At 39.7% G+C, this 25,895-nt stretch overlaps 1 protein-coding gene across 1 annotated transcript in view; it reads left to right on the top strand.

Annotated features, from left to right (window-relative positions):
• COX10 (cytochrome c oxidase assembly factor heme A:farnesyltransferase COX10) overlaps positions 1 to 25,895 on the top strand; it is a 106,072-nt gene that overhangs the window by 12,343 nt on the left and 67,834 nt on the right. The window lies entirely within an intron of this gene.

Below are 25,895 nucleotides of genomic sequence, written 5' to 3'. Positions count from 1 at the left end.
ATACTAAGCCTGGGTCACTGAAGATGACATGGGAAGAACTGTGTAACTGGAATATCAGAATAGCCATCAGGCCTCCAGCCTTATGGGCCTGGTTCTTTGGTTGTGTTACTGTATGACCTTGTCAGATCTGTCTAAAGAATGGCTCAGAGCACCTTTGTAAATGTCTGTAGTGGGGCTTCAGTGGGGTTTGTGTGTTTCTGCTCAGGCTGGAATCAGGGTATCTCCTGTGCATCTACAAAATGTACTGAAAATCTCTGTCGTGTGGTAGCTGTTTCGTGCTGGAGATCTTCCAGGAGCCCGAACTTGAGCTTCCTTGCATGTGTGAACATGCCTGTGGAGCCTGATGCTGATCTCTCGGCTCTCCTGCAATCCAGCTGTGAAGCAAAGTTGCTGGTAGGCTCTTCCTAAGTCCCAAAGGAGAGCCTAACTAGTGAACAGGTAACAACACTTGTGGTGTTGAATGGAGTTACAAAGAGTAGTAGCCACAGTCACTTTCAGCTGTAAATATGGCCTGGAAAAAGAAGTGGCAGTAGCAGTGCCACCTTTGATAGCACTTTATGGTTTCAGCAGTCGCTTGGGAGATGGGGGAGGGTGAGTCCTGGGACCCTGCTAATGGAACAGGGCATGGAGGTTTCCTGTGGTCTACATCCTGAAGTCACCTTGACTGAGTTGGGCTCTTTGATGTTTACACCTTGCAACACCTCAGTTGTAGGCACCCGATGCGCTTTTTGAGATTGCACCCATAAACGTACTTCTTGCTCAGACTGAAGTAAATACAGGTTTTACTGTTTGTTTTCACTGAGCTTAAAGTTGGGGTAGGCAGCTAACGTTGTGTCTGTTTTCTCTGCAAAATAGGAAGGATGCTGCATGATTTTTAGTTGCTTGGAAAAATGGAGGTAGCTTACCTAACTTGGAAACACTTAGGTAGCCTTGAAAAATAATTTTAAGTCACACTGTTTTCTGAAGTATGCATTTGGTTATCATGAACATGTTTTTCACATAAAGTCTGGGTAGAAAAGCTGTCATAACTAAGGTGAAGCTTTCTTGGTTTTGATATGATTTGAGAGGTACACTGTTTTCCTCCCTTTTTTCCTTTACTACAGTTTTTTAATATTAAAAATTCATTTTGTGATTTATCAGTCCTTTGAAATATTTTCTGTCATATTTACTTTCACCTTTGACGTGGATACTACTGGACTAAGAGGAGGATTAATTATTGCTTGTTTAGAGACTCTTGTGCAACTTGTCTTTCTCGAGATTTTGATAGATCTTCCTAGAGATGATATTCATGCACAAATAACTGGTTTTCTTTGTCTTCAGTTTCCATGTATTGCTCAGTGTTGTATTTTTTCTCAAAAGTAGCCACTTTTAAAAATCTTGGGTTTTTGAAATCTTGAGATACTTGGGAGTACCAGGAATCCTGTGCCATAATTTGGAGTTTGACACTTTTGAGGCTGCTGGGATGGAAAAGGAAAAGGTTACTCAAGCCTCACAAAGTATAAAACTGTCTTTCACAATCTCAGCTGAATGCTTTAAGTTTGCACACTTGCTTGTGTTGAGCCACTTGCCTATGTAGACAGACCTTCAAGGCAACCACTCTTATTAAGGAAAATAAAGAAGCGGAGTTGGTAACAAAGCAAAAGAGCAGAGCTGTGGTCTATGACCTTGTTTATCAATGGATCCTTTCAGTCAACAAGTGTCCCTTTCCTGGTGTTGCTGTTGGTGCAGTGTCTGAATTGGCTGTGAATTTAATTTTCAATAAATACTGTAAGCTTGGGTATCCATCTCGACCTTTGGGAAGGAGCACATTTGACTTGGAACTTCCTTTATTGCTACTTTGCTCTGTCCATTGCTCCCCATATGCATCCTCTTCTCTGGCAGCTCATGACTCATGCTTCCCTTGTCGCTCCTTGCTATCCCTTAAGGACCTTTTTATATGATAACCGTCTTTCCGCTTCCCATATTGCTATAAATCTGTACATCTTTAAGGGCAACTCGTCTTTCCCACTCCTCATTTCCCTGATAAATCTGTGTTCACAATTTACAGTCCTCAAATATGTCGTGGGAAGGTAAAGTGTCACTTGCATAAGATTCCTCCCCGTGATTTAGGACAGGATGTGAGGAGTCTGGTCCTGTGAAAATGTAATAGAGATTATGTAATATTTGTGGAAGTATTGATACAAACTTGTAACTGTTCAAATTCTGTGGTTTGGGTTTTTTTTTCCTTCTCTTGACCACTGTATTTTAGCAATCTAGTAGGAGCTGAGGCCAGTTTACCCCCATTGAATTTAAGTTGAATTAACTACTGGGGAGGGAGCCAGGTCTATGCTAAGTATCGCACAGAGACCAAGAAGTCATGTTTTGTTTCTTTATGAAGTTGGTCTAAAATAATTTTTTAATTATCCCTTGCTCTCTTGATTTCAGATGGCTGTACGTCATACTTTCAACATTTTTTTCCTAACTGCAAGAGCTAGAAAGTTACAAAAATTTGCCAGAGTGGAGGTTCTTGCCCCACTTTCACTGTCCTTAACAAGAAACCAATAATAAGAAAAAGATGAGAGTTGGCAACATTGTATTTTTCCACTGTTTATGGAAGTACAATCTGGTTATTTATCAACCAAAGGCATGTGTTTACAAACAAGTTTCACAACCCATAAATTCTAAATTCTAGCTGTACTTTCCGATGCAAGTTGAAATAATGTATTTTTATGACAATTCTGTGAAATCACATAATTATTTTTAAGAAGCTGATGACTTTTTCACTGTCATTTCGCAAAAAAAAAATAAATGTTGTGTTTGAAAGTACAGAGATGAAAAGTGCTTGAGCATGGGCTTGCATTAGGGCGAAACCTGGTGCCTGTTCTACAGCAAGGTCATTGTGGAAACGTTTGTGTAGAAAATGTCAAGAGAAGCATCTTGGAATAATTTATGTTAGACAGTAGTTTGATAGAAACAGAATCTCTCAGGCTGGTGGAAAATGTTATGAATTCTGAGGATCTGGATAAATACCATAGGGTCCCTGGGTTTTCCTGTAGAATGTGTTGGGTCTGTGGGCTATAAGGGAGTAAACTCCTGCTGGAAGGTGCCAAAGAAAAGATAGTGGTTTATTTCTCTGGTCCTCTACCAGCAGTTCTGCCTCCTCCTCACTCCTTCGTATCACAATACTTCAGATCTGTACTTCGCACCTAATCTAGCATTTTAGTGGCATGCTAATCCAGCAGTCCCTGGTTCTCTTCCACATCATGCAACACTGCGTTATATCCTTCAGCCCTTCAGTATTGTACTACAACATGTCACCACTTCTCAGTCCCACCTGCTAAAACTGCTTTCCTCTTTTTTCTCTTTTTCTAATGGCACTTTTTTTTTTCCCATCACTGAAGTAACTTAAAATTATTTTGGACAGGTGTTCTTTATTGGTGTTCTATCTTTTCAAAATAATAAATATTTTACAGTGGTTTTTAATTAAAAAAAAAAATAAATCACTTAATGTGTATACCAAGGAATAGACTGAGACTCATTTTTACTGTCACATTACTAAGCTAGCCAAAACCACTGGAAAATCTCATTGTAAGAGACTGGTTTTATTAATTGCAGTTATGGAAATGGAAATATGTTCTGCGGTTTCATCTTGTAAACACTGCATGTTAATCTTGAATAAACAAGTAATTATTCCTAGCATATCACTTTTTTATACTGTCTGCTTTCCTGAGTCCTTCAGTGTTGTGTATTGGTATGGATACTCAAGAAGGTATTTTACCTTAGTGTTGTTCCTTACAAGTGACAAAAAGGATAACCAAAACATTGGTTTTCTGATTGGTGAAGACCAATTCTGTAACTTTTTTTTACCCATTCTATACTCATGCTGTCCTAGAAATGGTATGGGAGAAAATGATATTAAGTTAGTTGATAATCTCTTGCTTTTTCATAGCTCTGTTTTTTGATGATTTTTGAAAGCTGACTCAAGTTTCAAGGAGTAGAGTCTTACATTTATATTATGGAGAAAACATGTCATTTTTGAGACTTCTAAGATACTAGCCTCTGATTTATGGAGAAGGAGATAAAACATGAAGAGATGTTTACAACACAATACACGGCATTAAAATGTTAAAGGAATCACATGCACATTTTATATGTCAAGTACATTCTTCTGTAAGTGCAGCATGGTTAAAAAGTGGGAGAGAGCTATAAAGATGAAAGCAGGATGTTTAAAATGGTTTGAATTTAGGAACTGAGAGGTACAATGATGTGGTTGGATTTGACTGATGATACCTTGAAAAGGAGGCAGAATGGACTGACTATCTTAGCTGAAGTTAGAGAGCTGAAAATAAGTAATATAGTAAATATGTTTACCAGAATGAGAGAACAAATGTAAGACCAGTTAACGTCCCTGTCCCTTCAGGGTCTGATCTGATGGCTGCATTTTGCTCTTAATGTTATTCTCTCTTGACAGTGATGTTCCCTTAGAAGTGTAGCTGTAATGGGAAGGATGGGCTTGGTGTTAAAATAATGGAGTGAAATTTGGGATCTGAGTTCAGTTGCCAGCCCGTTAACCCTGTGTGTGATCTTTTGCATTAAGACAAACTGTGATGGTCATTTGGAAACTGCAGTGATGGGCACCAGGCTAAATAAAGTCAAAATAGAGCAGCCTCTCCTACAGTTTTTAATCCACTTACTTCCTCTATGCTGCCAGAAGGATAGATGTAGTCTTTACCTTTTACGATATTTTGCTGTGCTGTAATGACTTGATTGACCAGTCCTCACAAAACAACTTAAAAAATGCTAGAAAGGTAATAAGCCTACTTGGATAAGCAAATATTCCCCCATCTTCCAGAGAAAGGTCAACCGCAGCTTACAAATACAGTAACATTTTGAAATCTTCATCATGCCTCAGTTGCCTGTAGATAAAGCTGTCGTTCACTGTACTGGTGGTCTGAAGTCAATGTTTTTACAGTTGTTTTTGGAAATATGGGTTAATCAGCAATACTTGGACTCCAGGGAATAAAATGGGCAAATAGATCCAATTCAGATAAACAGTTCATACCGTAATGGCCAAGCAACAATGTCATCAGTTGGAGTCATGCTGATGTGCTTGTATTCCTGTGCTCAATCATAACAAGTTGATCTTTGTTGTGTATTTGTACTTTTCTGAACTACCTGATGTTCAAGGTCATGTAACAGGATGAAAGGAGTAGGAAAAAGTAATTTTGAGGGGTTTTTGAGTTTTGAAGTAAATGTTATGAAAGAATGTGTGGTACTGATTGTCAGAAGTCCAACACCTTGTTCCTTTCTCAAGATATATTGGCTGTAACTGTTTTAGCTTTGCTGGGCCAGTAAAAACTGTAATTCATTTTTCAAGGAGGGAAAAAACCCATGAGGAATTAGTTATTGTGAACACCTGCATTGTTGGGAGGAGGAGGGCAGTTGGGAGATGTGCCACCAGCTTACTTGGTGGAGCAGTCGTTGTCTTATCAACTCTACATTTTGTTTCAGGGTTGTCAAGCAGTAATGATGATGATTTTATATGGATGAGATGCAGCATCTGAAATAGTTTTTAAGTAGTAACGCTTCTTTCCCCTGTTGCCCCCTGCCCCATCAAACAGCTTTTGTGAGTGAGAAACAAACCTCCCAGGTTCTATGTGGTTGGGTCCCACCGATCTGGTGAGCATGGAGTTTTCTCACTTGTATCTTCTTTTGTTTCCGCAGGTTTTATAAATATTCTGGTTTTAGTTTGATCAGAGGCCCTGCAGTACTCCTTGTTTCTCAGTTTCCCCATCTGAGAGATGTTTAATGCAGGGGTTTTGATCATAGAAGTAAAAATGGTTCGCATTGGACTGTTAGACCCCAAGTAAACTGTTTACTTTCTGTGGCTGTGAAAAATAATGTAGAGTGATGAGACGTTAGTAGTTGAGTTCCTTTCAGAGAGCGCTGCTGTGTTTTCTCAGCAAATCTATAGAAAAATCTCTTATAAGGATTGAAACAATAGAAAAAAATAAAGCAAAGGCTAGACTAATGTGCAGAAAGTGGTGGTAAGTGATAGATGCTTGAATTGTTGAAGAAGTGGAAAAGAAAAATAGCAGGATTCAGACCCCTTTCTCTCTATTTCCCAGTGAAGAAATTCAGCACAAAAGAGAGAACAGCAATAGTTCTTTTTTATATTCCCCCAAACCAAGTGGGTTTTTGATGTTATCTCATCATGGCTAAACTTCCCCTACCAAATACATGTTTTATTGAATGTCTGAAGGCATGTAGTGGGAACTTTTTATTCTGATGCTAATGTTATTAATATGCTCTCATTCAGACCCAAGTTGGAGGAGATGACCTCTGTCAGATCATCCAGCCCACCTGCACTCAATGCAGGAAGTTTTTCCCAAGTAATCTTGAAGTTCTGTCTTGTCCACTTTTCGAAAGCTCTGAAAAAAAATACTTATTTTGCTTCCTCCCCTAGCAGATTACTACACTGCCATGGTTGAATGAGAGAACTTGTTTTAAATGCCAACAAGATTTGCTCCATATGAAGTATTTGAAAAATCAGATAGTTGAATGATTAAAGTGATTTAGAAAGAACCTAAAATGACTTTCCAAGGTTTTGGGTTTCCAAATTAAAATATTTCATGCCTAGCTAATAGCACCTTTCCCTTCTTGCGTGCATCCTGAATGAGCCCACTGGCAGGCGCTTGCCCTTTTTCGGCTGGAAATGGAGAGCGAGTCAATCAGCCCGCACTCCTGGTTGTTCATTTGAGATTAACACCTGATGCATCTCTGTCTCTCTCTGAAGTCCCCTTTGTTTTGACTGAGCGGATTGCCTGCAGCAGGCGGCCTCGCCTTTCATCTGCCCCCCCCAGCGATCAAAAGATTGTCAGGAGTGGTTATTAAAACCTGGTGTTTAACTCTGGAGTACAGGACTGTCAGTGTTGGAGGCAGCCTGTGATGTAATTTACAGTATATAATAAATATAAGAGAAGTGCAACACTGGAAGTCTATCTTGTGCTCTAAAGTGTGCTGATATATGCTGCTTTGATACTTTAACTGCTAGGCAACCTTCATTAGTGGTCATTGAAGATCATAACTTACGGCTCCGTCAGATGATTCATAATTGCAACAGTTAGATCAAGTTAGCATGTAGGAATCCTTGATATCGAGTAGGAAAGGCTCAGCTTGTGAAGATGTATTTCACGAGCAGTGAAAATGATGAGCACTAATGAGAACCAACCTCTGAAGGACCGATAAATTTTAAATGCAGAGATTATCTTTGCAAAGCATAAATTATTTGACCTACAACTGAAACTTGATAAAGGATCTTGGAAAAATATTATAAATTAATGCATACCATTGTTGGAAGAAATTCTCTTTCCTCATATGCATATTGTGTGAGTATGGTACATGACGAGTCTTCGAAAGAAAGTGGATATCTTCCCATAGCCCCGGAGGGAGGCACGCTTAGACCCTAGTCACCAAAGTATGATGTTCAACAAAGACAATGGAAATGAATGAAACTGCATCCTTTTTTACTACTTTGCCTCCTTCAGTGGCATTCATCTTTAGCATAAAGCTTCAGATTTTAGAGGAGTTTAAATCAAAATGTTTTTATTTGATTCTTTCTCTTATGTTACATTTTGTGTATATTAAAATCCAACAAAAAAACTGTAAAGAGTGGATAAAAAGTTATATTTAATGTTGTGCCCCTTCTTTGTGAATCATCATGCTTCCCGATTTGATAAAGAATTTTTTTCTGTAGATGCACAAAATAAGTACGTCCCATTGTTTGTTATTTAGTTAATAGGGCAATCAGTGTACGTATTGGGTGCACACTTTCTCTTCCTGGTTGCATTTGTTGATGAGCAGCTTATGTCCTAAATGAACACCAGAAAGTGGGTAGGATGGTAAAGGGGATTTTATGGAGAAGATGTGACAGTGGGGACTGCAGCCTCCTCTGCGCTGCTGGGACAGTGCAAAGGAAACAGCTCTGTGGTCCTGTGTTTTCTTTCTCCCCAGCTGAAACTGTCCTTTCATCTGCATAGGCTTTGGTGATAGATATGGTCTGAGAGTGAATACAGAGAAAATTCCTGTTGTTATTCTGAAATATCAGTCTGACAGGAACTGTTGGGTGGTAATGGCAGAAATTGCTTAACTTCTGTGCATACATGAATCCTCAAGACGATGCATTTTGATGCTACAGGAAGTTTTGTCTCATTAGCACCACACTAAAAGGTTCTCTGGAAATACTGGGGGCAAGTGAGGTAGGGGGGAAAGAAAGAAATAATTTATCAAATGATTAATTGTCAGGAATGCTTCAGTGGTGTGGGGTTCCCTTTAGATCCAATGCCAGATTTCCCCTGGAAACCCTGATCACAGGCAGAACAAAGGCATTTCAAAGGACTGAAATGATGGAATGTGGAGAGAGCACTAGACAAAAGGGAAAACCTAGTACTTAATAAGATTTATCTGGCCTTTTGATCCATAGGGGTATTACCTTTCTAAGCTTAGAAAAGGAAAAGCAAAAATAACTAGTTGATTTTTTTTGTGTGTCAGTCTTTAAATACATGTTTTGACGTTTTCCAAATAACTGAAAATTTCTTCAGCAATGTAAGTATTATATTTTAACCTTATTAGATAATTAGTGAAATGTCATTTTCTTTTTGTAATTTGAACGGTGTTATATTAATCCTGTTTATTACCTTGAGTTAGACTCCTGACAGTTTCAAAAAAGGCAATCTAGTACATTGTGTACTGTGCTGTACAAGAAATAATGAGTGTGCGGTGAAGTATGACTCACAAGGGTTAAGGAAAATAATTTTCTGGTTCCCTGAAACAGCCTACTAATACCATTTCTTTACAGAATAGCTCATTGAAACACAAACCCAGAGCATTCTAACAATCCCTTTCCTTTTGAATTATTTTAGAGTTTTCTCTTCAAATTTCCATTGTTAAAAAATACTAAGTTAATGCCATGAATTCAGATTCTACTTTGTCTTCATAATTTTGGTTAGGATTTATGTGCAGTAAAATGGAGTAAAAGTCCTCTTTCTTTCATTTTGCATGACTGTCGCCGTTTAATATAAAGTTTTACTCTGCTTTGTCTTTGTTATGTGCTTTGTTATACATTATATGTCATACGTTATCAACAGCTGTGGCCACGAAGAGTGGACCTAATTATCAGAGCACTGATCATGCTTTGCACCTAGCATTGGCAAAGGCAAGTAGGGCTGGAGCAAGCACTCGTAATGTTCTTGTTTGTATGGGCTGCAAGGTGTTAATTTACCTTATGTGGCTTTTGACTTATTTTTTCCAAAGCTGCAAGATTTTACAGTAAAGCCTAGTGCAAATTTGATTCTGCTGACCTGATCTGCTGGACCTCAGTAGTAGGGTTTGAGCAAGCAGGTGTCCCAAGGGAATAATCTCTTTCTCTGTTGTAGCTGAGGAGGGAGAAGGAAGAAGAGCTACCTCTGGGTTTTGAGGAAAGGGATGACGAGGGTCTTGGCACACCTCTTCCTAGGCAGGAGGGAAGGAGCAATTGCTATGGATGTTCCCCACTGAAAGTGGAAAGGATCTTTCTTGTGTGGTTGCTAGGACTGCTGCAGCTGTGAGGTTGAAGATATGCACTATTTTATTAACAGTGAAACTCTTATTTTCTAGGGACTTCTCATGTGAGGAAGCTCAGAGTAACTATTTCAGGTTTCCATAGGGGTCTGCTGTAAACAGATGCATGTTTGGGTGAATTTCTCTGTAGCCCATGCAATAACTAATACTAGAAAGTCTGATGACAGTGAAGTATCAAGTGCTTAATTATTTCAACTCTTCTTTCCTTGGTCACATTGATCCTTTTTTGTTATCTTTATATAGAATTTAACTGTCCTGGTAGTTTGACACAGATATCACAGTGACCTAATTCTTTTGATTTTTCCTTCAAACTCCATAAGTAGTTTGTTGGAAAAGCACTTCTAGGATTGTCAGGGTAGCAGGTCACTGAGAGCGTGATAAAGCGGTCTCTGACAGAAGTGATGCACCAATAGGTGGGTTTGGTTCCAGTTTTGAAAACTCCTGTCATATGTAATAGCATTCATCTGCTCCTGTGTCAATGCTATGGTATTTAAACATTAAATTTTTGAAGGTACCATAACAGGTCTTTGAAGTAGAGTCTGCGGATCCCAGCAGATAGGAGTTACAGAGGATCCTTCCCTTCATATCTGTGGTGGTAGCACAGAATTTTATTATTTAGTATCTCTGTTGCAATAGTGTCTTGAGAGTCCGGTGATTTTCCAGGCTAAGAAGGTAATGGTCAGAAGGTAATGGGGTGTGTCCTGCAGAGTTTGCAGTCTGGGAAGCTAGAGTGTGAAAGTAGGAGGGTTTGCCTTTAAAAACCAAAACACTTCTCTGAGTCACATACTTTAGTGTTTCAGGGGAGCATAGAGGGAAGATTGAAAAGTGAGTTGATTGGTCTGTAGAAATCAAAGGAGGTGGTTATTGTCATGAGAGATGTAGTCTTGAATGGAAACAAACTGCATTAAGCATGTAAAAACTCAAGCACCATCCATCTTCTTTCTGGACGTGACTTAACTGAACCTTGGAAGTGCTGGAGGAAGTATTAAGATTTGTCAAAGCATGTGTTTGTTGGTAAGGCTACTTACTAGCGTCAGCCTGGAGTTTACTAAAAATCAACACACGTCACATCCTAGAAGAAACAAGAAAGTCATTGAGAATTGATTTATGCTGATTAAAATTCTTACTCATAAAATGCTTTTTGATTTTTCCCTATATTCCTGCTCACGGACTGGTTGGATGTTGCTCTAGGCACTAGCAAGGTATGTTGCTTGATTCTTGGAAGCATGCCTATGCTATGCAAGAGGTTTCCAATACGTGATCCACCTAATTTATGGTAGGATGAGCACACTCGGCATGTACAATATTGATGTTGCCAGCTCTTGGGGCATTTGTCAGTTGTCCTAAAAAGATCTCTTCTACCCACGGTAGCTGAAGGTTGGATTTTTGGTTTAAAACTTGTCATGCTTTAAGTAGATGGGCATCTGACACATTCCTTGGGAAGGTGTAGAATATATGTATATTTCTCCACGATTCCTTGGATTCTGGTGGGAAACGGCTGTCCAAATTGCACCAAAAATTCAGCAGTATCCCCAGTGGGATTATAACACTGGCACGAATAGAAAGCTGTAGTAAATTCTTTTAAAAAAAAATTTATTTGTAGTGTCGAATAGCCATTTACCACTAAGTGACTTTTTAAGAGGATTCTAAGCGTAAGCTGTTTAATGAACGAGTAAACCACAGTTCTGGGCAGTAATCCATTTCTTCTGTTTTTTATGAGATCTGTATGGAAACTGAAGGAGGAGGTTAGTTTTCAATACCAAAATCATTAGGTACATCATCCAGATTAAAAAGCACAAGGCATGTTGGAAGTATCATTAAACTAGGACAAATAAAATGGGACACGTGGATGGAAATGTAAGAGCTGCAGCAGCTTAATAATATAAGCTTTACTTTAAACCGAATATGTTTGCAAATCTCTGAGGTTTGGTATTCTTAGGTCACTAAAGGCTAACTCACTCTGGATCTGTGTAGATTATGTAAATTTTTGAAGCAAAACAGACTTCTAGAAGATTAAAATCTGTCCCTATATTCCTCCTTTTAAAACTTTTTCTTATTACAGTTGAGATTTATGTTGATGCTCCTAACAGAGACACGACAATCCGTTTTAACTTCAGAGAGCATCATAAAGGTGATGGCATTTGAAAGCAGGCTGAATAGTTCAGCTTCAAACTAATTTTTCTGTTCTGAAATTAGATACTTTTAAAAATAATAATCTTTTACAAGGTGCGTTAAGACTTAGAATGCCTTGTGTTTGTTAAAGGGCAATAAAAGCAAAATATTATCTTTGAAGGGCATCCTTTATAAAAATGCTTATCTGAAATGGTCTTAGCAAAGGAACTGAATTGGAAATAGAAAACAAGGTTGCAGTGAAGTGGAGGACTCTGCTGTGTTCAACTTGCTGCCTGTGCTGGTTACACCTCAATTCCAAAAGCTTTTTTACCATCACTTCCAGCAGCTTCCTGACAGCGGGAGTGCGCAGGGCAGGGACAGCCTCTGGTTCATCCAGGCTGTCCCTGCTCAGTTCAGTTTTTCTCACTCCAAGGAAAGTTCCCATTGGTTTGTGGGTAAGTAGCAGAGCAGTGTCTGGAAGGGACCAGTACAGAGTATCGCCTGGCAGAGTTTCAGCTGTAATGGGGAAACGTTGAACTGCTGTCTGTGTTAGGTTCACATTCTTCGCCCTTGATTAAAGTCCTCAGAGCGAGGACCACTCCTAGTGGAAATCATTTGTGCCTCCTCTGGACGATGACGGTCGACTTTAACTCCCTCCTGATCTGGATGTTTCTAAAGTTTCTTTTGAAGTGGGGCCAAGAGGTGATGCAGAGGCTTATGAACGGGGCAGGTTTTGTAGGGAGAGTTAAAGTATTTTATTAGAAGTACTGCTGGAATCAGAGAAAATGGATAACCTGTAAAGCACAAACTTTCTTCAAGTCATCATGCAGATGTGGTTCCATAGCTCTGGTCATATTTAGAGACTAATCATCTTGGACTCTAAGAGCCATTTTTATGCCAGGATTGTGGAAGAATAAATCATTGTTATTAATACAATGCCATAATTAGTTTCCGAATAGCATTAAGTAGGTGACAGTGAGGCAGAGTGTGATGAAGGTCTGTAAAAGCACAACTGGCAGGGAGAAGATGATTAGGAAATGGTTATTTACTGTCTCTTAAAAACAAGAATGAGAGCTTTTAGCAAAAAGCAAGTTTAAAATGAACAAAAGGAGCCTGTTCTTCATGCAGTGTACAGTTACAGTGGGACTCCTTGCTACAAGAGGTTTGGATGATAAAGCTTGTGGTGATGGTGCTCCTGTCTTCTTTTACGTCTTTGGGATTTGCTTTGTTTATTTTTCAGTTTCATTTTAGTTACTAACAAGTTGAATGACATTGAGACATAAAACTGAACACGAGATTAAAAAAAAAACCCAACCCCCAAACCAACAACCACCACCACCACCACCCCCAAGCTGCTACTGAATATTAAAGAAGCTGCACAGCAATTGCTTTTCTATTCAAAAATCCACCCTTTGGTTTCACTTGACCCCCAAAAGTTGCTTTGCTTCTGCTGCTGTTACTGCTAACCTTTTGTGCTTGGAGAGCTGTAACCTTCCTTTTTAAGTCTGGATTTCACTGCAGGTGCTTGGGTGTTTTTTTGTCTCTTCTGTTGCAGGTTGTGCAACCTCTGTGGGTTTTTTTTGTGGTTAAAAACAAAGGCAGGGAAGGCTGATTTTAAGTATTTGTCCCAAAGAGAGAAATAAAAGACACAGCCAAGTGCTTAACTGCTTTGGAATGAAACGTATTTATCACAAATGGCTGTTTGCATTGCTGGAGAATGTGAAGAAGTAGTGCTTGGGGATGCTCTTGGAAGATCTGCCCTTTTCAGTGGGATCTGGAGCAGAACTATGAGTAGAAATGGTTGGTTACATCTAAAAGTAGGCTTTCTCCCCGTTTTCTATTTAATTCTCTGTTACTGATGAGAGTATCAGATTTAAACTGTGCTTCAGGCAGTCACGGTAGAAGTTTCCCCCTTGCTGCCTCGCCACTCTTTCCAAGGTCTCTCCATAGGGGCCAAAACTGCAGAATATTTCCTTAAGCCGCTCTCTCCACGAATCAGTGTCTGTTCTGGTGCTGCGTTGGTGATATATATTTCCAGGCGTAATTGTGACTACCCATAACTTCCAAAGAAACCCCTCGAATAAGTTATCCCATGACCTAGTCACTGTATACTTTTGCTGGCTTCAGATTTACAGCCCCAATGCAGAAGAGGTTTTCGTCTGTGTCTCCAGAGCTGCTTCATTGGGTATGTTTTTTTAAAATGCCTGTGAGTTATGTGTGAGTGTACTTCTGTAGGCGACAGTCGTTGTATTTCAGAAAGTGGCATTAATTGTGATAATGTAGCGTACAGCTCCTCTTTGTGAAATTCAAGTCTTTTTAACATCACCACCTTCAAAGACAATAAAAATTCCAGTCTGCATTTATCTATTCCCATGTGAGGAGTTACTGCAGTGTATATTGTATCATTCCATGTGAAATTCTTCTGCTTAATAGTCTCATTTATACACAGTTGTCTGAGGTCAGTTTTCCATTTTGCAGTTGTCAAACAGCTGTCAAATTAAGAGACCAGATCCCAAAGTTCATTTACATTTTATGCCATTCTTTGGGTGCCTGTTTCATATCTTAATATAACTAATGATTTATCTACATATCTTAGTCTTCTTTCTGCACTTGTTTTTCACAGATGTTCACATCCTCTTGCTCTTCAAGAGCAGCCCTTAAAATAAAACTTCTGTAACTTTTTTTTTTGTTGAGTCTTTTCATTATACAACTAAAGGAAGATGGTACTCTATCTTCAATGCAGGCAATGTAAATGAAAACAGTTTAAATTCTGCCTCATATTAATCATAATTTGAATTCTGAACTGAAAAACAGAATAGAAAAAAAGTTTTGAAATGTGTTACTAGAAATAACAAAAGAGAAAATCTCAATTTCATTCATTTATCGTGAGTTTTGGTTAATAATTGGCCTAGCTATTGATTTCCCCCTTTAGCTTTTGATTTCTTGTTCTTCAATAGGAAACCAGAATTAAAAAGGGCTGTGTTCACAAATCATCTTTGTAGTAAAATGTATTAATTTTTCATCCTTGGGAATATCAAAGGCTATCACATGAGTGAGAACACAGAGACTAAATTGAATGCTATTTGTGGTTTTGTAGTATGATGATTCTTACGTCGCTGAGTTCCAAGTGTAAATTTATACGGTGAAGATTTAGGGGTTGTTTTCTTATTTTTTTCCAGTGGTGTAATGATCAAAGGAATATCTTTATACATGCCATTGATGTCTTACTACAAAGTACTTAAATAGCCTGAGGTAGCCATCTACTTTATAAAAATTCCTTAAAGACAGGTAGGACCCTTGGGTGTTAAATGTATACTTTTGAGTTCGGTGTATTTTCAGGGGACTAAGGCAAGAGAGATACTATTACAGGCCTCAGCAGTCCTCTGTAGCGCTGAGCTTTAAAAGGCTCTTTAAAAAGTAGCCTTAAATTATGGTCACTGGGGGAAGTTTGTCTAGGGTACGCTGTGCCAGAAAATGTTTCTGTGCCATTTCAACGTCATTCACTAACTGGTTCAAGAAGTGTAACTTAATTAACCCTTTCCAGGTTTTAGGGGAAAATTCTGGTTTATACATATATATTTGTTGCCTCTTGCATTCTGGAAAGAGACTGTTTAAAGGCTATCGATACTTCTTTTTGCCAGTTGCTTAAAGACCCTATGGTTTGAGAAGTAAAGGGAAACAATATCCTTGATATTTGCTGCATTTCGTAGGCATTTCATAGGCAATTATTAGTCTTTTCGGTTGATGGGATCCGCACTGGGATTGTAATAAAACACAAGTCAATGTGAAATTGGATGCAGACTAGGAGAGCAGATAAAACCAAGTGAAAATTAATGGCAGATGTAAAAGTTATTGGTAATAACGTAGTCATCTTTTTACAATCTTTTTCCAAACTATATTTTTATTTCAGCAGATGTCACTTGAAATCTTCAGAGTAAATCATCTCTTTGATTTTGATTATGATCTTGAGTACTGAAAGTAGCTTAATTATGATGGGTTCTGACTTATTTATGAATACATTTCTACATTTGAGGGCAGGCACACAGGTCCCAGGCTTCTGAGTTGTTCAAAAGGGGTTGTGATGGTAGGATGCAGAGTGCTCCAGTAGATGTCCATAAGTCTATTTTTTATGGCTCAGAGATGTCACTAGTATTAACTGCAGGGTCCGCAGAGCATCACTGAAGCCGAGGATCTGTCATCATCGCAGGTGGGATGTGGGGAGCGGTGGGGCTGGTATGCTCAACGTCCCCTAAGAAAAAATATGGGAAAGCACAAATTTTCAGTGCTTGCTCAGCTCTGAGCATAAACAGTACTTCTATAAGCAACTGAAAAAGCCTTCCCCACTTGTTTCAAATCATAAGCAAGCTTTATTTTCTTAGTTTCCTACCTAAGAAAGACCATCCTGGGTCAGGCCAAAGGGCTGTCTGACACAAGGATTCTCTCTTTGGCAGGATTCATTGATGCCCTTCCTGTCTCAGACCCATCGGGTCGCGGGACCTCTTCATGAATCTCTTACTGGCCCTGGTGCTATCAGCAGTGCTGGGAAGGGGCTGCTCGACACAGGATGTCCCAGGAGCCGAGACCTTCTTCTCGTCCTCCGTGGAGCATGACTGGGCAGCACTCACCAGCTCCCTGGGTGCCTGCAGGGATGGTAGGCACTCCTGGAGAAGGGTGGTCAGTGCCCCCGGCTCTTCCCCATTTTCGCACCGTTGAGTTTACTTCTTTTCATTGTCCCTTGAGCACTCTCTGCCACACTTGTTTGGAGTGGAGATGGAAAAGGGTATTTTGCTTCGGTAGGTGAAAATCAGTAACAGAAGTAAATGGTAGTAGATCCTTAAGGTTAAGATGAGCACAGGCACGAAGGGATAAGTCTCCAGAAGACTCTCCAGCAAGTTTTGCGTCAGGGACTCCTTGAAACAGTGATGGTGTCTTTGTATCTGTGAAAACTTTCTTCCATGAATTTGTCCAATTTCCCTTTTCAGCACTGGGAGAGGCAATGACCACCCATCTTCCTGATGGTTTTCCATGCCATTTATGATTTTATAGACAACTCTCATATTCTCCCTCACGTGCCCTTTTCCAGGCTGAAGAAAGCTGCTCTGTCTTGGTTCTCTTACATGGAAGCTGTTCTGTACCTGTGATTGTCTTTGCTAGGTTTGCAAGCTTCTCTTTGAGAAAGCGGGACCCCAACTGCATCCCCTGAGGGTATAGACAGGGATGCAGAAGGGCACAGAAGGGATTTATACAGTGGCAATGTATGTGCAGGGCAGCATCCCTCCCTCAACAGGCACGAGCATGTGTACACACATACGCACACTCTGTTAGTGAGTTGAACTGAGAACAGCAAATTTGATTAATCAAGTCCTTAACATAATTAAAATTAAACGAGACCTCTTGGGACAGTAATCAATCAGAGCAATCAACTGTCTCTGGTACAGTGCTTCTAGCTTTTGTTTTTCTTTTCTTTTTTAAAATAATTTCTGAATAGTTACTGACTCTTTCATAGACCTATCCCTGCTCTGTGGTGTTCCTTCTAAGGGAAAATAGCTCAGAGCTGATTGGTGTCTTTTCCATGGGTAACATAACGTTTACATTTATCCATACATACTGGCCTCTTCTCATTTGATATCTGCTCACCTGGTATTTTAAGGTACTTCTGCAATTCTTCACTATCAGCTTCCACCCTTAAAGGTCTGAACAGCTCGATAGGAAAGCCAAGTGGTCTGTCCATCTAAGCACATCCTGTTCTTGGGTGAAATAAGTTCTTGAGGTCTTATTGTTGTGAAGTACATCAACTATCTCTTTCTGAGGTGGAATTACCCTGTTTTGAAGTGTTGAGCTGTTGTTACAAAGGGAGGGTCACTGCAACCACCACTGCCTCCTGCTCATGCTAAGAAAAAGAAGTAACATCTTTTGAAAGGGCTGCCATAGATGTGTCACCCAGGGATAGGATTGCTGACAGTGCCCGTCAGCCTGATGCAGGTTCTGCTTGTAATCCAGTGAGACCCTTCAGTCCATGACAGAAAGATGATCTCCCCAAGACCCCTGTTTTCAGCCCTTCCTGTTGGTTTGCTCACGCAAGTCCCAGCTAAACAGGTAGGGAACCCCATTTGGAGGGCCCTGAATTTCTTATGTATTGCAAAGGCATTTAGGAAGGTTGTGCAAACCTCTAGCTTTTGCATTAGGAGACATATGTTTTAAAGTTAGATATGAGTTACACGCTTAGATACCCTACGTTCTCGATGTAGGGACGTCAATAAAAGGTCTTATTTACACAGGTTAAGCACGTGCAGTTTGTGCTGAGCTTAAGCAGAGCCAACAGGGAGGTGTGAGCCCAAGTCTGCTGCAGAAGACACAGATGACTTTGAGCAGCCTTACCCTAACGAGAGTGCCCTATGCTTTTTGCTGCTCAAATTACTGCAGCGTTGGTTTTGACACATGGGAATACTGATTTTTTCTTTTTTTAAACCGCTGTCATGAACTCAAAAGACTTCAACTGCAGTGTGGACAGAGGGAGGCTCTGAAGGCTTCAGTGTGATTTCAAAGTTAACCCATCGTCTAAGGGATCCAAAGTTTGCTCAGTCTGTCTGGCTAGAAGGATGGCTTCTGCTTCTGAAATCAGACTTTCTCCCCAGTCACTGCAGTCTTTTTCTTTGTCATTAGTGCCCATTCCGGGATGTTTATTATTTGGGTGGAGGAAATGCATGTATGCTTTAGCTGCCTTCCTGCGTAGTACTGTGCTTGCCCCATCTTTCTTGCCAGCGAGCTGACTTTTCTCATTAGGCTCAAAAGAGAAAGTGCCTCCTCCCCTGCCCCAACTCAGCTGAGCAGCTGCATCTGTTTCAGATCTGGAGGATCACTGGTATGCTCAGAAATTTGTCCCTTTTTTTTTTCTTCCCCCCAAGCTCTATCACTTGCTCCAATAAAATGTTTTCAGTCGCCCAGGAAATTGTGTCTGCTATTCTGTAGTAACCTAAAGGCAAAGCAAATTTTAGAAGTGCATCATAGCTACCTGTCTTCTGTACTGATGTGCCCCCAATACATTGTTTACCGTGTTTGTGTTCACAATACCCTTTTATCTCTCTGTTTTCCAAAAATGGGCCTGAAACTGAAGCTGAATTAGTGTCAGGCTAGTGTGTGAACAAAAGGACCAGCCCTTTTCTAGGCAGAAAAAAAGCATGCATGCTGGTGACCAGCTATCAGAGCAAAAATAATTAATATGTCGAAAAAGTTTATACATGTTAGATAGACTGGCGTTATTTGTTATGGTTAATTATGGAACTTAAAGCTATTAGAAGGGCAGGAGCATTTTCTGTCATGATTCGTATGGTTTGGCCCTGGAAAACCCAAAAATACATAATACAAACTGGATGCTGATAAATTTTTTTTGCACAGATCATAAAATTAATAGTACAATCTATAGAAAAAGGTATAAATTAGAGTATTTAAATGTTATTTTTATGGCATATTAGGTGGAATTATTTTAATGTAAATGGTTTATTTCAAGGAAACTGTGAAATTGATAAATAAATCTACTCTGTTCCAGTGCTAAACATGTGAAATGTAATCTTCCAGAGTTTTACATCCACAGGCCAGGGTCCTTGTGTTTGCAGTAGGATGTAGGTGCTGCTAATGTGTGTAACAGGTGCATGTAATTTAACTGTAGAACTAGTCAAAATACCTTTAATCAGTTAATGTTAAGTTGAACCATATGGGTCCACGGCTACTTCTTTTGTGCTATCCAACCAGCCGTGGTCAGTGCTTTTGTGGATCAGCGTCCTGTAGGACCCAGCAGTGGGATGTAGAAAAGACCCAGTTGCTGAAATCTTAATCTTTCTGCTCCAAAGGAACAGCTGCAGGTAGTGTAAGCGCATGATGGCCTGTTTTGACTTTTCTGCTTTTATATATGGGTCAGTTTGGGAGATTGCAGGGTTGTGTGTGATGCTCCAGAGAGCACAGACGTAGAATAGCATGTTTATGGGATTGAAGAGCCGTTAAAGAAACTTCAGCATCAGCCTACGTTAGAAACGTAACCAAGGCTTGAACTTGGAGAGAACAGGGTGTTCGTCTGGTTGATAGCTTTCAACACGGAGTCTTCTGTGATATTTTAAAACAGATGCAGTGAAAACAAAGCATAAATATAATGGAGAGATGGAAATGCTCACTGTACAGGGTTTTCCTGCAGTGACTGATGCAAAAGTATTTGGAAATACGTAGCAACTAGAAAGCAACTTCACTGCTATCCAACACATGAAAATGTTTTCATGCATATAAACGGCAAGTTCCTTTCTTGTTCTGGAATATTAGTTTTACCAAAGACCACTTGAACTAGGACAGAAACAGATTTGCTGGTGGACTGGAGTAGCGTGAGCATCCAACAGCACTGGTACCATCTACTGAGCAGTAAGTGGGTTTGGTTTGTAATCTTGTAGTGTGTGCCTTTCTAGTTTAAATTGTTGGCAAGTATTTAATTTTTCAGACACTTTGTTCAGCATGTATGTGCCCTGTTAGCTGATGCTGCTGGAGGAGAGTTATTTCATGGGGTTGTCTTTCTGGGTGGTCCTCCCAAAGCCATAATCAACGTATGCACGGTGTATCTTGTCAGCGCGGGGCTCAGCGCCGCAGATTTATCTTGTAAGATAGTATTGTCCAGAGCGTGCCGGCTAAGGATCTGTTCAAGGATCCTGTCTACAATTAATAAAACTAACTTTTTAAGCTGTCTTTTTCTTTCATTGTATTAAAACAATTCAGAACGCCAAGTTTTCCCTTTGAAATTTAATTTCATTGGCTGTGCTAGTGACCTATGTTTCTGCAGATCACAGCTTCAAAAATCAGATGATAAATTTACTCCTGAGACATTTGTAGGATTTATTTTCTTGAAAGCTAACCTTAATTAACATATAGCTGCATCTTTAGTCTCTTCAGCAATTGATTGCAAGAAAATGCACGCAAATAAAAAGTTCCTTTGACAGATACTGAAAACAGCTGTGGTAGTAAGTATACCATTAAATAACAAAATACTGTCAAAATAATTTTCAAGGCAGATTTTGTACATTTTTTTAACCTTTTACTTAAAGTAAATATCCTCAAGTCATTAATTTAATCACGTATTCTTTCATCTGCTAATACAGTATAAAACCCAAATGTCGACTACTGTTATTAAACTATTTTTAAGAGAACTAACTCAGGAAGCTAGAGAAAATATATTAGATGGCACACTGAGGAAGTAGGCAGAGTCTAAGAGACCCATAACTATAAAATATTTTTGATTAAAAAATTTACAGGAAAATGGTTGTTGTTGTTGCTGGTAATAGTAAAGCAAAAAAACCCCAATCTCCCCCCCCACCGCCCCCAACCCAACAAAAAACCCACCAGAAAACAAGGCAGAGCTGTGCTAGTAGGGAGTACGTGCAAGAGTATTGGCATTTCTTTTATGCCACTTGTGAAAAGGTTTCATCTTTATTCTCTGCCCTCTGAGAAGACTTCAACTCTAATGTTCTGGGTAGCAGAAGACATCCGCTCTACTTTCAGCTTCTAAAATACACGTCAGCACTTAAGTTGGGTAGACAGCAGCACTAATCATATTAAGCACAGTCTCCAAACTCCCGGTGAATGCATAATTAATACATTGTTTTAGAGGTGCGGGGACGGGGTGGAGGGCAGGGGCTGCGCGCATAGCTCACCGTGAGCGCGCGGGCTGGGAGCCTGGTGCTCGGCGGGCCGGGACACCGCCGCTCCCTCCGCTCGCTAAATCTCGTTCGTTACACCTCGAGCAGGAGCCAAGCCGTCAAGCAGCCTCCATTCAAGGGTTTGCCACGTAGAGCCCTCGCTGGGATAGTAAATGCTAATTCAGTGTCAATTAGAAAAATGCCTGTAACGGGGTGCTGCAGTTAATAAGAGGCACTTCTGTTGATTCATTGCTGGGGTGTGTGGGGGGGTCCTGTTCCCTGTGTTTTGTACACCTCTTACCACTTTGGTTTTTTATTTTAAGCAGCCTAACTTGAGTGTATTTGACTATTCCATCTCCATTTTAGATGTTACTCTAAAGTTTACTTTATGCCAATATGCCTTTCGATCGCCTAATGCAGTAAATTGTTGAATGCCTTCTGTTTAACCATTAAAGTTCAGTATAGCCCCTGTATTTGGGCATTTATGGTTCTTTTTTGAAATCAGAATTTAATATTACAGGATTGAGTGTTAGAAATGTGTGGCAAACTATGCTACATAAACACATGCATACTTTACTGATGAATCTACTCCAAACAAAAGTGAATCCTGGTTTAAACTTGCATTGCCACCTTAACTTTCAAAAAAACATAGAATGTATATTGCAGATATGTGGTGTAGTCTGGCTTTTTTTTTTTTTTTTTTTTTACATTCTTGTGAAAACATTGTTTCTCCAAGTTAGCCATGTGTTAACCTCAAAAATGTTAGTTTTATGGGTAGTGTTGCCCTCATAAAACAAAAATGAATGGATAACACTTTAAAGAAGTCTGCATAGGAAAAGGAGTTTGAAATAACATTCTGCTCTGACTTTCTTGACTAATTTAAACTACTGTTATATTTTTGGTTAAAGGTTAATGTTCCTTTAATTGGCCTTTTAATCGTACATCTGTGTTTGGTTGTTGGGGGGGTATATCACATTGAACAACATGCCCTTAGTGTTCGCATTTTTTCCTAGTAATCTCGGGGGATACTTCGTCCTTTTCTGAAGCGTGCTATCTGAACTAATTGCCTCCATGCCTTGAACAGCTTTCTGCCAACAAATATAATAATATTTTAGGAACAATGTTAGGTAAATCTAGTGTTGACTTTTAGATATTTTGAATAGTAGCATGTCTGAGCTTTCAGATGTTCTTTGAAGTGATTTGGAGAGGGAGAAAAAAAAAACCAGCTTTGATTAGCAAAATAAGATTTTAATAAAAAAGTTAAACTATATATTTGATTATATCATGTAACAGTTCTGAGGAAGTGATTGATTTATTGGTGTTTGAAGTTTATTTATGCCTTGTGCAGTACTATTCTCCATTCTCTTGTATGGGCCAGTGTGTTAGTTCATTGTATTTGTACTTTCTTTAGCCAAAGTCTGCTTGGACAGAAATCAATGGTAGATTTTACGCTGTCTTTAACAGGAGTAGGATTTATCCTACAGAGCTAAATATGAATATTGTTATGTACTACTAGAAAACAAGAGGGCAGTGAACCTCAGAAGGAGACATCTCGTAGTGAAAGCATATTTAATTTTTCCACTGATTGGCACCGCTGCTAACATGGGAATGTCTTTTTTTTTATAATTGGAGTAATCAAAAGTACTAGGAGACAGTCAACTTAATTTGATTTCTTTTTCCTTTTTTTTTTTTTTAAATCTCTGAATAATGATGTGCTTGGTGCGTAGCCAATTTCGGTTTCCCGTTGAGAAGCATGTAGCTGCATTTTCCATTTGATTGTGTAGGTCTTTCTTACATTAGTAGGGGACAGAGAAATGTTGGAAAAGAAAGGAACCCTATTAGCAGGGAGTCTCAGTAACTTTGTAATGCCTGAAATAACTTCTAACTGACTTAATGCTATTTATCTGTTACGGAATAATAATCTCTCTGTAACATAATTAAAACATGAATTAAATCATTGTCTGTCCAAGAATGTGGAAAACTTGAGAAAACTGCATGGTAATTGCCAGAAATAGACATTTTAATTACAAAAAAAGTATTTTGTGGTGCATGTATTTTTATTCCTAGTAAACACCAAGCACTTTCTCATTTTGAAAACCTGAACAGTTCTGCTTTATCTTACAAATTTACAGTTTGCTTTATGCATATGCTCTGCATTTATTATCTGAATAATGATACATTTATTTTAACAAATATGGGGTCCTGTAAAACAAACAGTTTTCTTTAGTGCAGTAAATAATAGTAAGAAAGATTCAAATGAAAGACTCGCTCTAAAGCTCTTAGAATTTTCATTCCCAGTAATGTGGACATCTACGTCTGTATGTTTGTGCGTGTATTTATGCCCACACTAAAAAAATTTACATTGCGCTCCGGAATGACACAGGACCATGATTTCATGCTACATATGTTTTCTGTCCACGTCACCGAGTGCCTGACAGTGGCTGTAAGTCCTGCTATGGGTTACTTTATTACCAATCCACTACTGTGTAGCGTCTGATTTTTCTCCAGTGCCAAAACAGCCTCCAGGAAGCCACATGAAAGTTCGGTTCCCCTTCCCACGAGTGTTCTTAATTTATTCCAAAGTCGCGTTTCTAATAGTGGTCTAAGACTCCAGCGCTGTGTGTGGTTTTTAAATTATAGCAGCAAACCGCAAAGACAAAAAGCCCATAGCCCAGATTTTGCAGTTTCTGGATGTGAAGCTGACTGGCTTCCCCTCTTTTCTGCTATGGAGAACTTTAAAAGGATTCTGTCAAAATAACTTAGGATCACAATCTAGGTTGTGGGGAGTGGTGGAGTGAGAAATGATTTCTTGAATAGTTTGGAAATCTTGGTTAAATAAATGTTGTAAGATGCTGTTTGGGTTGTTTTTTTTTTTCTTGTATTCCCTATAGCATAGGTCTAGCAAATGTTTGCAGAAGTGCATACGCACCCTGCGTTGAGGGGCTTGAGCTGGAGCGGTTTTGTCCATGCAATGGGCTTTTGTGCCTTTGGAGCTGGGGGGGTGTGCGCGTTGCGGTTGCAAAAGCTGGATCTGGGCTAGTGCTTGTTTCGAACCCAGAGAACTGTCCTGGATCCAAAATCCAAAATGGGAGAAGTCAGTGTTTATGGCAATGGGATCCATGTTTGCATTAAAAAAAAACTCAAACACCCCCTACATACACTGCCAGAAATGGTCTGCTGAATATTTCATGTCTTCCCCCCCCGCCCAGTACATCTTTTACAACTAAAGGTACATTCCAAGATTGCTTGTTTGAAATTAGCAGTTGCTGTTTCAGGGAAAGCCTGCTTTCACTGCTTAAACATCATCCTGCGCTGCTGGAAACCCTCCAGATGCTGGAACAGGTATCGTGACTTTATTGTTCCAGTGAAGAGAAGTAGGAGGTGTTACCTCAGCAGAAGAACTCAGCACATAGGACACAATACGTATTCAGAAAATTCATCTGAATATTATTTTTTTTTAGTATTAGATTTCTTTTTATTAGTAAATTAATTTTAAAAGTGCTTTTTTCGTGTGACTTGTTAAGGCTACTATTGTGAAAGCTATTGCAGAGCTGCACTTAACAGATGAACTTTTCTGTCTCTTGCCGTTACTGCTCACCTCGGTACCTGCGGCTGGCACCGCTGCGAGCCCAGCAGTGCCCGCGCGGGAAGAAGCCGCAGCGTGCGATCCTCGCCGACACCGAAGGGCATGTGTGCAAACCAGCGTTTCCCTGTGCGCTCTGAAATCGCCTCGTTGATTTAAATCTCCGAGTGAGCACCAGAGGATGAAAATCACGACCTGGCTGGGTTATAACCCCAAAGCCTGTTGACTTGCAGGGGGCGATGCTTGTCCTCCACCTCCCGGCGGGGCAGGCGCAGGCGGAGCGCGTGACTGCAGCCCAGCTCCGCCGTACCTGGGGGAGCGCTGAGCGCAGGCGGCGGAGGAGGGATGAAACGTGAGCGAGGCACGCTTCTCTGGGTAATCATCTTTGCTGTTGGTTGGTGTCAACTTCTAATTCAAATTAACAGTGTTCCTGCGTGGCGCTTGCAAAGTTATATTTAGACCGCCCTGGCATATATTGCTTGCAGGACTCTATTTTTTTATTTTTAATTTATAGAAGTGCTCATCTTCACATACGGTAGCATTTTCTCATTTTCCAGTAATATAACAGTTTTGACTGTTATACAGGATATTACGTATTAGTCTACTTTTCATAAGAGCCAGCTATTTAGACAGGATTCCTGCACTGACTCTTTTTGGGTGGTTAATTCGTACAATCTTAGTATGTGTTTTTGAGTCTGCTGGGAGGGACAGATTAACAGCAAAACCTTAAATAACAAGTAGCTACATACAGAATGAAGTCCATGGCTTCAAATTAACAACATTAATTATCAACTCCAGAAGAAGAAGTTTCTTCATCCGTGCTCTGACTCATTTATAAAGTTCATTTTCTTACCTGAGGGATAGTATTGTAATGCATAAAAGATGTACCTAAATATTTATTATGTAGGCTGCTATGGTTTTGCTTGTGCTGGATG

Source organism: Buteo buteo, chromosome 13 (assembly GCF_964188355.1).
Source record: "Buteo buteo chromosome 13, bButBut1.hap1.1, whole genome shotgun sequence".
Lineage (NCBI taxonomy): Eukaryota > Metazoa > Chordata > Aves > Accipitriformes > Accipitridae > Buteo > Buteo buteo.
Note: the sequence above shows the minus strand (reverse complement) of the source record. Positions and strands in the feature narration are given on the sequence as shown.